This window comes from Gavialis gangeticus, unplaced genomic scaffold, assembly GCF_001723915.1.
Source record: "Gavialis gangeticus isolate Ggan-Ray unplaced genomic scaffold, GavGan_comp1, whole genome shotgun sequence".
Lineage (NCBI taxonomy): Eukaryota > Metazoa > Chordata > Crocodylia > Gavialidae > Gavialis > Gavialis gangeticus.
In genome coordinates this window covers 15,590,490-15,604,909 of record NW_017729009.1, presented here as the reverse complement: position 1 = coordinate 15,604,909, position 14,420 = coordinate 15,590,490, and positions in this window count along the sequence as shown.

The following is a 14,420-nucleotide window of genomic DNA, read 5'->3' as shown; positions in this document are numbered from 1 at the left end:
CAAACCTGCTCCTTAAAGACTGACTAAATCGGAGATGCATAGCATAAGCTTTGGTAAGCAGTGGCTTATTTCATCAGATGCTGTGAAGGGACTGCAGGAAGCAGAGCTACCGCACTTTCTGCCTGAATTCAGACTAACTTGGCTAACTACCTCTCTCAGGGAGAACCCTGGAAATGTAGCCGAGTGCTTGAAAGTCCAAAACAAAGACTCAAATTAATACAGTGTTGAAGGTAACGCTTAGGTGAATGTCATAAAAATAATCTGTGAATTTATAGGCAAATCCTTTAAAAATTCTGCTAGTTATGCATGCATTCCTTTGCACATTTGCTTTCCATTAATACCGTAGGAGTGAATTTGCTGGCAGGAACATTAGCAGAAGCCATGCATTTTTAAGCCAATATTAGAGAATATTCACAGAAAGCAAATTTCAGATTCATAACTGCAATTAATGTCCCCGGCTCGGCAAGGCATTTGCTACCTTGATTTCAATTAGATTACCCATGTGCTATAAGCTAGGCACAAACTATCCTGCTGAATCAAGGACATTTTTTACCATTTGTCACAAGGGTCACTTGATGGCAGATGCCCATTTGCAAACAGAATGGGCACAACGCCCCGAGGGCAGGCACTTTTCGACAGGCTGTGCTCTAGGCGTCAGGACCCAGGCCTCAACCATCTCTACATACAAATAAACCCAATGACTAAATCCTTTTTAACATCTCATCCTCGCTTCTTACAGCACAGCTTTGCCTGGTACAATCCACGCCTTCAGCGTGTGCTCGAGAGCCCAAGAAGCGATGTGGATGCAAAGGCCTGGAGCAGCCTTGAGAGGAGACTCACCAAACCGAACAGCATTCAAACGGTCAGACGCAAGCGCATCATCAGGTCCTGCTTAAACGCTGTCCCCAGATCTGCAGGAGAGCTCATTAATATTAATGAAGGTGAAACGTGGCGAATCTTTAGCAAATTCCATTAGCGCTTGAAGAGGAAGGGAGCATATTTGTCCCCGGTGACAGGCAGTAACATATTTATGCCCTTTAAGCAGTTAGCCTAACACACTCCAATTTCTTTATCCAGCCAAGTGTTACATTGAAATGTAAATTGAAAACCATGAAAGATACGGCACAGGAAGGGGCCATATTGGGGATATTGAATACTAACCTGAAGAGGCCTAGAGGGATTCTGGAAAAGCTCAGACACAACCAGTGCGGTACGGTCAGAAACCTGTCTTCCCCCGGGGGTGTATACGCTGATAAGACGCACTAGGCTGTACACAGCCAGCCCAGCTGTGGGGGTCTTTCCGGTTGTGGCCAGGCATAGGTAGAAAGCAGCTCTATAAGAAAGGGCAGGTCGGGAGGCAAAGATGGGAAAGCTGCCTGCAGGATTCTGCTTGCTTCATTTCTTGTCATTCAGTGACAGCAATGGGGAGATGCTTCATTGGAATCAAATGGGCAACTTGTGATTTGAAACCCTGGGATTAGCATCCTGATTACTGCGCTCTTGAGCCAAAGCCCAAAGTCCAGGAAAAGACTTCCACTGATTTCCACACCTAGTGCTGAAAATGTGTCTCAGAGATCCTGGTGTCCCATTTAGGCTCCTGACCAAAGCAGAGACATGGAGTTACTGAGGCCTGAAAACTTGTGCCAATGCAGCTGCTTCACCCCAGTGCCCAAAAGGAAGCACTTGGTTGCTCAAATCCTTCAAAACCTTGGCTCTGAGTTTTCAAAATGCCGACTTCCCTTCTCTGCCCGCAGACTACAGCGTTTGCATGCACATGGGCCCAGAGGTGTGAATATTAGCATTTAGGCATCCTGACCTCTGGGAATTCAGAAGCGAATGCAACGTGTGCACAAACCATTTGTGGGCATCAAAAATTGTCTGCTGTTCTCAGAGGGAGAGGGCCCACCAGCACATATGCATGCGTTGACTCTTGGTCCATCTGAAAACTTGCCTATAATGAAATAGCAGGAGGACTTTTCCTCCCTTGGTTGAGCATTTATAGTGCAAGCCTGGTTTGTAAATCCTAGGAATAGGATATTTCCCCCTGCCCCAAACAGCAGAGCATCCAGGCAGCTTGAAGAGTCACCCTGCAAAGACATCGATGGTAAGAAGGGCAGCCCTCACCTTACTGCTGTGGACTGAAGAGGGGAGCTCAGAAAGGTCTGACTTGGTTGAATGCTAAGTCAGCCTTCAGGAATTGGTTTAGAAACCTTGTGCTACAGGACTGGCACAGCTCTTCTGTGAACATGTCGGTCACAGTGTGGCCCACACTTCACACCGCGGCTTATCTTCCAGCGCAACTTCCCCTAGCATGGATGAATGGATAAAACTTAAAGACAAAATTAGCCCCAGTAATGCATCAGTTAAAGACAGCAATGCAGAAGTGTTGTAGAAAAACTCTTAATGGCAAAAGACTTACCACCTAACTGGCCCTACCACCTCTCCCAACACAGTTTATCTGGCCACTGATTTCTTATAGGGTCCAAAGCATAAGGAAACTATGCAGGCAGGGGAAAGGGGCAGGGGGAAGGGATGTGCCTGAAAAGAGCAGCAGTTCTATTTTGCAGGCTTGGTCCCAGCAGCTAGCAGTGCGTGAGTATGCAAGTGAAGTAGTGTGCACGAACATGAGAAGCACAGCAAGTGGTACGCACCACGGGGAAGCCAAAGAGCACCGTGAAACCAGAAACATGTACGGCAATAAGTGACATGTTTCCACCTGAATCTGGCGGACAGCTTCCGCCTCCTGAGCTGCAGCAGTGGTAGAGCGCGCCCCTTTTAACATCATGGACAAAGATAGTGCATGTCAGGGAAACCCCAAGGAACAGGAGACATGGAGCATTTGAAAATACAGGAATCTCGGTGCTAAAGAGGCATTATCCGTGTCGCTTTGGGTGCAGGGAAAGGAAGAGTTGGATCATTCACTCCCGATACGCTTCCTTTACTTTCCCTTAAAAAAAAACAAACTGATTTTTATTTATCTCCGTTTCTTTAAGAATCCTCTTTTCTTGAATGGTTACTATAGAAACTACAAGCAAACACATACACACACTATTATATAAAAATAAAATCTAGAGGTAGCTAGTATCAGTCATTCCCTTAGCCCAGCTGTAATCCTGGCAGCGTTTACAGAAGAGGGCAAGACGCCTGACCCCTTCAGGGAAAGCAGCCCGAGCCTCTGTTCCTTAATGAATGGCATTTAAGAGACGTATGCCCCCAGCCCCCACAGCAGTAACACTTCCACCTGGGCCTCCTAATCAACCAGTTTCTTGCCGCAGCCTGACAAGATCCACTCCATTGTTCCTTTTCCTGGCAACGTCCACGTATCTCGGAGAGCTCATAGCATGATGAAATACAAGGTACACCGAGGGAAGTGGCACTGAACATGTGGCTCTGCAGCGTCATACATTCAGAGGAAGTTTGATCTAGACCTAGACGAGACGGAGGTGTAGGTCCTGCAGTCTGTTTAGCAAGAGCCTCTCCCTTCCAGGGATTGTAAGGTTATCCAGGACTAAATTAGATACGGTGCTGAACCAAGCTAAGCTGCATCGGGCAGGAGGGGCAGAGAGGCAGACCGTACTTTTTGTTTTATCCTTCTTGAATCTGAGGGAAGCCTGCATAATGCATTTCTACATTGCTCCGAGGTTACCTGGATCACAGGTTGCCCCTGAGCAATTCAGGCTACAAGGCTGGATCAAAGCAGAGCATCTTTCAGTGGGTTTTCTTGAGCTCTCATGTCTCAAGATGGCAGGACAGCATTACTACAGAACATCTGTAATGTCCCTTATTTAGATCTGTATTTGTTGGCACACGTACAGGCTTCCCTTGCAGTAGGAGTTAGCATATGTTCTGACTCTCTTCTGGGTCACGCTACATGGCTACAGTGGGAGGATCTAATAAAGGATCCCGGGTGCATTGCTCACAGAGTAAAAAGTGTGCTAGTAAAAAAAAAAAAAAAAAAAAAAAAGAATCTGTCTCCAAGAACCATTCTGCTGATTGGACGACCTTAATTAGACTGCAAAACAGAAAACACTAATAGGAAAGGATGACATGCCTGGAGGTGGTGAGTAAAATGTATCCACCTCTAAATAGCAAACAGGCAAGTTGGAGGGAAATCTATGATTCACACAGGAGCTTGGTGATAAACAGTGATACTCCCAGCTCATACATTCAGATATGCTTTAGTCAACCCTAGTTTTGGGCCGGGTGCAGAAGGAACTGGATGAAATGCTCTGCGTCTCTTTTATGCAAAATGATCTAATGGGCCCTTTTGGCCTTAAGATTACAAGTGATAAAATGACCAAGCTGCCATCGTTGAGATACTATCGGATCTCTTGAGAATTGTGGTAACCCCACAAAGATTTGGGCAGCAAGCCATTTCCTCTTCTGCTCGTAAGCAGTGCATATTGTTACCCTCATCATGCTCTACTTGCTGACGTGCTAGGCTCCCTCTCCCTAGCATTATCAATACCTGGAAGGCAGCCTTGCTCGCTGTGCAATCTTCCTCGCTGGAGTGCCAACTTACGGGGCAATGCATTGACCCTCACCTTTCAAGGTTGCAGGTACAAGCACATTACGAGCACATCAGAAGCCAGATGAAACCAGGCAGTTAATGCCTGCTAGCCCCCTGTGAACCGGCTCTCTCCAGAACCCAGCAGCTTTTGTTACTGGCTTTTCTTGCAATTGCAATCTCTGGGGCACAAGAGTGAAAAAGCAATTGTGCAACCTGGAAGCAGAAAGTGGAAGGGGGCTGTAAAACTCTTGGGGAAGGTGTCTCAGGTTCATGTGAATTAAACTATCATATAAGGCACGGCAGTGGAGCTGAAGTCATTTCTCACTCAGATCCACCAGAGCCGCCCTCCATAACTCACCTACTCCTTTCCAGCCAGACACGCACAGGGTCCACGAAAGGGTGCAGCGCCGCAGGGGTTCTGGTCTTCCCAATGGCACACACCCAATCAGAAGAAGCTGTTGCATTTAACACCAGTGCCTCCTCCCCTCAAGCATTCAAAAACAGCAAATCTCAGACTCCCAAAATGACGAGACTGACCCTAAAAGCGTAAGATCTTACAAAAACCCAGCTGGGGTTCTCTAGTTACCTTCCTCAAACTCACTGTGGTTGCATTTTCTCCTCATGCACAAGGGGTAAACACGAATGATAGCAACACGCCACAACTCGGATGACAAAGGCAGGGAGAAGACATAGTATTGCCACCGTGTCCTTGACATGGCCGTGCAAGAAATCCAGACTCCTGCTGTTAGGAGTAAAAGCAAGAGTCGCACGCCCATGTACATTGCTCATTGAAAAAGAATGAGCATGATCTGGAAGGCCCAAAGGAGGAGTTGTACAACGGTCTGAACAATGGCACTGGGTTATAATCTTGAATGGACGTGACTCAGTTGTGTACGTGCCATTTTGGGAAGCAAACTCAATAAAAGGCTAACTCAAATATTCCCCCGTCAGTCTTCATTGGACACCTGTGCTGCGTCCTGCGCTTCTAATGTTATTTTAAAGAAAGGGCAAGAAGGCATGGCTCTTTCTGACCATTACTTTCTCTGTGCAGCAGAGTTTGCAGATGTCTGTGCAGCAAGAATCACTAATGCATTTCCTACCTAATTGCTGCTGTAAAAGTTATTGAAGAAATATTTCAAATCCAGTTTACAACAGAGGTTTCTGTGAGCCTTACATGGAAAAGTTTGGTGACTAAGCCATTGTGGGGCACTCTCTCTTTGAGGTAGCTGGACACTAGTACTTTCACCTTCATTCAGGCAGCTGAATAAAATATTCCCGTGTTCTTCTGGTAAAAGCCCTCCAAAAAGGCCTGCAAGGACAGTATTCCCAGTCTTTGCTTCCACAAGAGTTAATCTGAGTTACAAGAAAGAGGAATGGACTATGTGATGGGTTACTTGGGAATCCCCAAGCAGAAATATCATGACTAACTTCATTGTGCATCTAGGATTTACCTTCTAATGTTTCACTGTTTTGTTGCATTTACACTTAATAGCACAGTGCCACCATTTGGATGCTACCATCCCCTTGTTAGTTTGTAATAAACCCATGTCCCACGGGGAAATTTGCAGGGGCACAAGGGACTAGGGATTTTATTCATTCCTGTTTCCCATTTTTAGCAAAAATGCTTTTTCATAGTCATAGGTGAGGAGGCAGCCAGGAGCACTTGGCACAACAGCCCTGTATTTTGCTGTTAAATATTTATGCTTTGCTACAGAGTCCCTATTCTCAGGGTATTTTGCAAGAACGCTGTGTTCCAGTTTCATTATCCAGAGAGGACTTGAAGGGGGGACACTGTGCAGGGATGGGTTAGAGGTTCTTCCAGGAATTAAAAAAAAAAAAAAATCATCATTTGGTGCAATCTGATCCATTCCTCTGGTATTTGATGAGCCGAGTAGTGAGGTACCTTTGGCAGGGGCACCTGAGCTACAGAGCTCCCTGGCAAGTCAAAACCCACTCTCCACACGGCTCCTCAGATGAGCCCCCAACCCAAAACACTTCATATCTCCAGGCTGGAGATGAAGAACCCAGCACCGTAGAATCAAACCCCTAAATCAGCACGTCTCAAACTGGGGGTTGCAACCCCCAAGGGGGTCACCGCAATTACAAGCTGGGTGGTGAGCTCCAGGGGACTCACCATGCCCTTGAGTCTGTAAGTGCCCTACATAACACAGCGGGGAGGGATGTCCTGCCACGCTTCAGCTGCTCTGCAGTAACAGTCTTTGTGCTTGACGTTACCCTGGAGTAAATAAAAGCTACCCTGGGGAATCTTAGTTCTCATTCATTCAGGGGCAAACTGCCCCAGCTTGCATCTCTGCATGTGGTTGCATGAAATGATAGGCCTCTTTGTGGGATCACAGTCAGAAACCTTGCAGAACCCTTTCCCGAATACAGAGCAGTCACGAGAGGGGGCGGATAGCTACTCCTTATGGCCATAGCAGTATACTAGCAAGGGGTTCCCCGAAGTCCACCCTGAGCCCCAGCCACATACTCCATGAAGCTTAATCTCCACTCCAGCATGGCAGGTCTGGGGGACTCACAAGCCGTGTGTCCCTAGCTACACCGACACACCAGGCCCTGACCGCAATAATGCAGCAGGGTTGATAAACTGTCACAGAGGAGAAGGGTTGTGCTTGAAGTGCTTTTGCTTATTAAAATACCAAAGCAAAAAGTGGGAAGGGGCTGGGGTTTATGGGGACACCACAGATATTAGTGAGTTTGTGCCACCCACTGACAACTGAAAAATGGACTTTAAAACACACTGATTTACAACAGAATCACGACTTCTAGCTACACCAAATAATAATAGCCTGTTTCACTTGAAATCGCTAAGATTAAGATCTCTTGTCTTCCCTCTTGCACAGAGTATTACCCCTTTCCAGGTTCAGAAACATTCAGGACACAGACAGAAGTGACCATTTTCACCCAGTCGGGTCCCTGAAAGTGCTCTACAGCCATGACCTAACACAGGTATATGGCTGCAGATCATTTTGAACAAGTCAAAACTCTCATTACATGAGGGTTCAGATGAAGGCACTCCAAAGTGGAGTGTCTTCATTAACTTGTGTCTGTGTGTGCTGGGAGCAGGGCTGGGCTGATTCGGATTGCTCCCTCTGCTCCTTCCCTTGCCCCAGCTCTGCTCCCAGCACTGTTTTAGGATGGGGGGAAGGGAAGGGAGCAGAGGGAGCCCATTCTGGGGGGTGCCCAGCCGAGGATGAAGGCTGGAGCAGGTGGATTTCCCACCCCCAGGTGAGGGACTCCAGTCCATCCACCCTCCCACTCCAGTGCAGGCTGGGGAAACCCCCAAATGGACCTCCCGATTCTGCCTTTTCCCTGTCCCATCTGGAGACAGCACTGGGGGCTGGGAGAGGGGAGCTAGAGGAAGAGGATGCAGAGACCTCGATCAGCACCAAATTGGAGCTCAGTCCCCCACCCTCCCTTCTGTTGGGTTGAGAGGATCAGTCTAACTCACGGTACTTTCTATGAAGCATCACAAGTTAGACTGGGGAGATGCACTTCTGTCTGCACCTTCAATTTATCACTTCTTTAAAATATCCTTCCAGCTTCTTCCCCCAAATCTTTGGAGGTAGCACGGCACACTCTTTCAATCAGTGCCACTGAGTGCACAATATTCCCAGGCCCATTCTTGCCATGCTGCAGAGCAGCTTGGGTATTGTGAGTATTTGGGGGAGGGAGAAGCTGAATCCAGCAAGCACCATTTGCCCAGCGTCATTGGTGCAATGCTGCCCTGCCAGAATCACTGGCCAGACTCCATTGACTGTAATGGAAGCAGGCTTTCAGCCCTGACATCCAGGAGGTCCCTCTCCACCTTCCCTCCGAGGCACTTGCAATAGTCTACTGTGAGAAGCATTTGTGCTCACAGCCCATCCAACCAGGGTCCTTACTTCCCCAGGGGATCGTGTCTTTGCTCCAGAGCCGTCCTCGTGTTCCTCCTCTACTTCTTTTGTTCTAAAAAAGCTCTTAAAAAAACTTTCCCTGAAAAAGTCATTTAAGCAAAGCAGTCCTTGGCTCCATATTTTCCCCTTTTATTGAAGCAAAGCCAGTCTCTGCTTTCTTCATTCTGAATTTCATGAGGGCTGGTTTGCCTTTTTATCGCTGGTTGCCTGTGGTTTCAGAGCAGAAGAGAGCTGCAGTCACAGGTTGCTTTAAGAATAGAAATACTGCTGTGAGTAGTCGTGCAACACCACATCTGTGGGACACAGCTGCTCCAGCTGATGGTGTGTCCAAACCACCCAGGAGCGGTGGATGCAGTGGATATCTCCGTCCAAGCTAGGCCAACTGCTGAAAAATGTTAAGGAGTGGATAATGCCAGAATTGGCTCCTTCATCACTCACAAGCCTCATCTTAGTCTCAGTGCAATCTGTATTGCCAACTCCATGCTGGTTTCTAAGACTCTAGGATATGTTTGATTCACCTTTCCAAGATCTTTTCTACATCTATAAAGACTTAGGATTCTTTTTTAACTGAAAGCTGAAGGTCTTGTGATTCCAGCAGCTGGGTCAAGTGCTGTCTTACCCCTTTGGTGCAAAACACAGACCCATTCCTGGATGAGCATGGGCACAACAGGACCTCACAGTCATGCTCATATTATCAAGCATCAGCTCCTATTACCAGAGCCACGTTTACAAAAAAGAGCTGCTATCCCATTCACACACATAACTAAGGAAAATCAGATTGGGGTCAGGACTTCTCCCTGGCCTCCTACCTGATTGCAGAGTCTCTCTGAAACCATAGTTATGGGAGCTGAACTCTAAAGCCTTTTGCAATATTGAGGGCTGGGCCCACCGTCTTCAAATTACTTTACACAACCAAAGCAGCTTTGGTGTCAAAGCAACTTTTCCATCAGTATAAACATAAGCATGTAGGAGATTCCCAGAGTGAAAACCTGGCTCCCACTGTCATCAGTGTGAACAACTCCAGGATTGCACCCCATGGGTTTTGCTCAGACACTCGATACACGTATCCTAATAATTGCATTTATAGCTCAGCAAGTGAGTCAGTGGCTTCAGTCTCACAGCCTCAATATCACCATGTGCTAATATCAGGATTTTTACTTAGACCTACATCCCATATTTTTTGGGAACAACCTTCTCGGAAGCAAAATAATGGGTTTTGAACCAAATAATGGTTTGGTGATCAAATAATAATAGAAAAACGTTCCATTCAGATCTGCCTAAAACTTTTTTTAACTTTTTTTTTTTTTTTAACAAAACCACAAATACAAAAAAAACCCAAAAAACCCATTTGATCCAAACCAAATGTTTCATTTTGGATGACCTGCGATTCTCTTCCCTCAGCCCATTTCCAAACAAAAATGCCATTTTGAAACAAAACCATCTGACTTTTCCATATTACTTTCCCTGGTTTTTGTCCACTGAAACTATTCACTGAATTTGACCCAAAGTGGTGGAAATTACCACCCCTCCAAAGCTGCATTTTTCAGCAAGTTGATTGACAGAACCACCCCCCTCCCCTCCAGAAACAACCAATTCTACTTTGAAGGCAAAATGAGAATTACAGCGCAGTCTACAGCCTCCAGAACAACACCGCCCTCTACTCCAGAAACCGACAGTCTCCTTTACAGAAATCATTTCCATACATCTCTATGATGGCAAGCCCCAGCTCTATGCAGGTAGACATCCTTGCCTATACACAACCCGTGACTTCAGCCGGATCTACCCAACCGACCAGCTTTCAGAACCAGCATTCAGCCTGAAACTTGCTTCCACCGAGCTGAGACAGCTTTACAAGCACCCCTCCATGGCAGATTAATATTATGGAGAAACATTTTTGCAATCAAGGGTTGCTAGCTCCAATGCCTGCAGGATGGCTGAAACTTGCTCACCTGAGAAGAGCCAACCCACACACCAGTGAGATTCACCCTGTCTTAGGGTGAACGTCAAGGCCCAGGTATGAGCCTTTGCAGACGCCTGCATTTTGAATTAATTCACATCTGCCACCGTCACCGAAAGTGCGTGCATTCATCCCGTCGGGGAGCAGAAGCAATTCTATGCGACTAGTCATAAGTGAGCAGCACAACAGGAAAAAAGAGACTTCTTGCAACAGAAGTGTTTGCCATCAACTAACAGGGCTAAAAAAAATTGGCACAATGAACTAACCGAATCATTTCCAGTAAATAAGTGCAAGGAAACAGTTCTCTGCCCAGGGACATTCCCAAAGCAGGGCACGAGGCTGAGTCAATCAGATTTGCTACTTGTTGTCAATTGTTGGCCGCGCTGTTAGTATTATTATTTATTAGGCAAAGAGAGGCTCCGCTGGAGCTGAACGGAGACAGGCGAGGGCAGAGCACCTCTGAACCAGCGCAGAGGAATCAGCCCTGTGCCCTTGGCCATCCCCAGAGATCTCAGAGGATCTACTGAGGTTGAGGGCCAGACCACCTGCATCTTCTGCAAGAAGTCCAATCTCAGCTCATCTGAAGAGAGGACATGGAGAAGACTTTACATCGATTCCCTGCCCCTTCCCAATCAACCCGCCCTTTGGGATAGGGTGCCATGGGCTTTAGTTACCTTTCTCAAGTCTTGCTGCGTCTCAGCCAAAACAGCCGGTTTGGTTTTCTCCTGATCACCTGGCTCCCCCTCGTGCAGAGAAACACCGGAGGGGATGCGTGTCTGCTGGCTGATTGTGCATATCCTGGCAAAGCTCAGTTTAACGGGCAACAGCTTCTATGTCGATTATCCAGGTATAACTGCAGACTTCCGCATGCTAGGGAGAGAAGAGGGACGCTTCGGTCTGGGCTTTCATCCAAGCAGGTGTTACTCCCCAAGAAGTGCCCTGGCTAGGCTGTATGACAATGCCAACCAGCACTGGGCAGCTTCAGTGCCAAGGCTAAACTTCTCATATGTCTCCTGCCATTCATCCCCTCCTGTTCAGTGCAAGTCTGCACCCCTGGCTTGGATTTGGGAGCATATATAACTCCATGTTTGACCTCAGAATAAAATCAGTCTCTGGGCACAGACCTGGCCGCTTCCCTCAGCAAGGTTAAGTCCTAGCCACCAATGTGTCAGCGCTGTTGGCTGTATCGTAGGGAATCCCTGCAGCCCCCAGCTCCGAGCAGGAAGCTGATTAATGTCCCTACGAGCTCCGTACAATAGACAGCCCTCCTCGTCCATCATATCTGTGTGCTGTAATCAACAGTCTGATCTCATCCCACACTTCTGCCCACCACCTACAGCTTAAGTGCTCTCTGCTCCCTGCATGCTGCCTTTCGGCCAGGTGCAAGTACTACTACAAACAGATTTCACCTGCTAAATCACCCCACTGACCTGCAGGGTCGTTGAGAGGGAGAGCAGCCAGTCTTGTAGTTGAATGACAAAACAAGGATTCATGGGTTCCTCTCCCTCCTGGAGCTGTCACAAATTCCCTCCACTTAACCTCTGTGCCTCAGTCTGCTATTCTGCAGAATGGGGATAATGACCCAGATTACCTGACTAGATCTTAAATTAATGTACACATGGAGGCATGCAAGGCATTCAGGGTCTGCTTTTGGGAGGTAGCTATACACAGCTGTCAAAGGGCTGCTCTGTCTGCGCTGCTGGCATTTCTAAGTAATGGGACTATTGGAAAAGTTGCCACCTCCTTGTCCCCTCCGAGCATGACTGGATGGGTAGAGACCGCATTTCTGAGCCTAAGAGGAGGACCCCAACTCCTTTGCCTGGTTTTCCTCCTCTCAGAAAACAGCAGCACATGCCCAGAGCAAGACAATGACAACCAGCTCCCCTGCCGAGGGGCACGGTCAGGACCTGCCAGGTTTTCCAGACAGCTTCTCAGCACCTGGCGTTTAAGTTGCGGGTTCAGAAATGGGACTTGAGCCAAGTCTGATTCCCAAAGCTGAAGGAGCTCAGCTCAGACCACAGGAGGAACTGGCTTCATTCACTACAGCTGGGCTTGGACTGCGCCCCCCCATCATTGAGGGCCTGCAGCTGTGATCATCCCAGTCCTCAGGGACGCGTTTAACCCTCACCCTGCCACCCCTCGGACAAGGGCCTCTCCAGCCTGTCATGCTGCCCCTCGCCGTTGTTGATTACCTGAGGAAGTTGCTGAGTTGCTCTCTCGTGTTCATCCTCCGGAGGAGTAATTAAGCAAAGCAAGGCTTTGCCAATGACACTGTAATGACTGTGTTTAGACAAGCAGTCGGGTGGCTTCCAGACTCCCTCGCATCCACTTGCCACACCGAACCAGCAAAGCCAGCTGGGAACAGCACTGCAGAATAAATCAGCGGCAATGAACTGGGACGAGTAAGCCTGCAGCGGCACATGGGAGGCAATAGGTTTTACCCAAGTTTAGCTACCACACACCGCATCGTGTACAGCTCTGCCACAGGCAAGGACCACCCTGCAGCTGGTGTGGCAGATGCATGAAGAGTCCCCGTCCCCGTCCCCGTCCCCGTCCCCTTACCTTCTTTGTGCATTGCCGCATAGTGATTTAGTCACTCGGGGGCACACCGAGCTTCTCAGGCGGGCCTTGGCATCTCAGCTGAGCTCCGTGCTGCTGGCAATACTCAGTCTAGACAAAGCGTACACAAGATGCAGTCAGGGCAGCATGGGCATATGTCCCATGGTATGATTAAGTGAGCTCACGTCTCAGCTGCACCCATTTTCTACCCTGGGCAAGTGTCCTCAGAAACCCCTGCGACTGCCCCAACACATTCCCATGAGCTGAGCCCCCGCCCTGTTGCCAGACATGTGCTTGGAGGTGGCTGGGGTGTCACCTCCCAGCCCCCGGGCTAGAAGCAGCTCCTTGTTTTCTGCCTTCTTCATGCGCTGGCGTGAGAAAGCAGCTCTGCAGCCCAGTTGGCACGCTGGGCACCCAGCCCCATTCTGTTCACCCGCTCTATTTTAAACAGCTTTCTCTATTGCCTGGGAAGGTCTGGGTTGTTTTTTTCCTGAAACACTAGATTTTACAATTACCCTGCAATCTGCCATATGAGTGGGTTTCATTTTTATTCCTCTTTGTGTCGTCCTAGACACACACACACCCCCATGCAAGGAAGACAATGCTCCAGTTAGAGCATTCATCCCAGACGCAGGCAAGGGAGTCAACTAGAGCTCTCCTTTTTCAGGATCAGTATGGTCCCCGTTACCTGAAGACCTCAGCATCTGTATCCATCGCTTGCACACACAAGATGGAAGCACAGAAAGACTAAGTGCCTTGTCCCAAATCACATAAAAAGCCTGTGGCAGAGCAGGGCCTTGAACTTATGGCTGCCCCAAATTCTGGACCAGCAGCGGGAGAAAAGGCTGCTAACAGTCTCTTCACAGATCCGACCGTACAAAACTCAAGGAGGCATTTGGCCCCGATCCCCATGTCTGCAGGGACGCTGGAAAATGAGAAGGGACAAAAAGAATAGAAAATTTCCAGTTTCTGCTTGTAGCAGAGAGGAACGAGGATACTAAAGCAAAGGGCCTGATCCCTGTCCCACTACCCCCAGCCCTTGATGGCACTGCTCTCTTGGGGAAAAAATGCAACACCTCCTATTGTGTTTGCAAGACTGGGGCTGGAGCGCTCAGCCCTCCCTGGGCTCCATTCCATTTGTCAGTTATTTTTACTGACATATAACATTAGCATTGATTTAACATTATGCCATCTCCATTCCTCGTTCCAGACACGTAGCAAGGGGCATTTGTCCTGCTCCCTTCTCTCCCTTTGACACTGAGCCTGCTTGTACCTAGAGAAGCTCAAAATAACTAGGTGGCAGAAAGCCCTTTGGAAGAGGAGCGGTGGGCATTGACTTGGAAAGGGGCCACGTGAAACGTCTGTGTCCACCTGTCCCTACTAGCATCCCTTTATACCTACAACTGCCCTCATGCTCCAGGATCCTGCCCCTGTAGTGAAGGCCACCTTTTTCATCTTAGTGAAAACCTGGCCACCCACA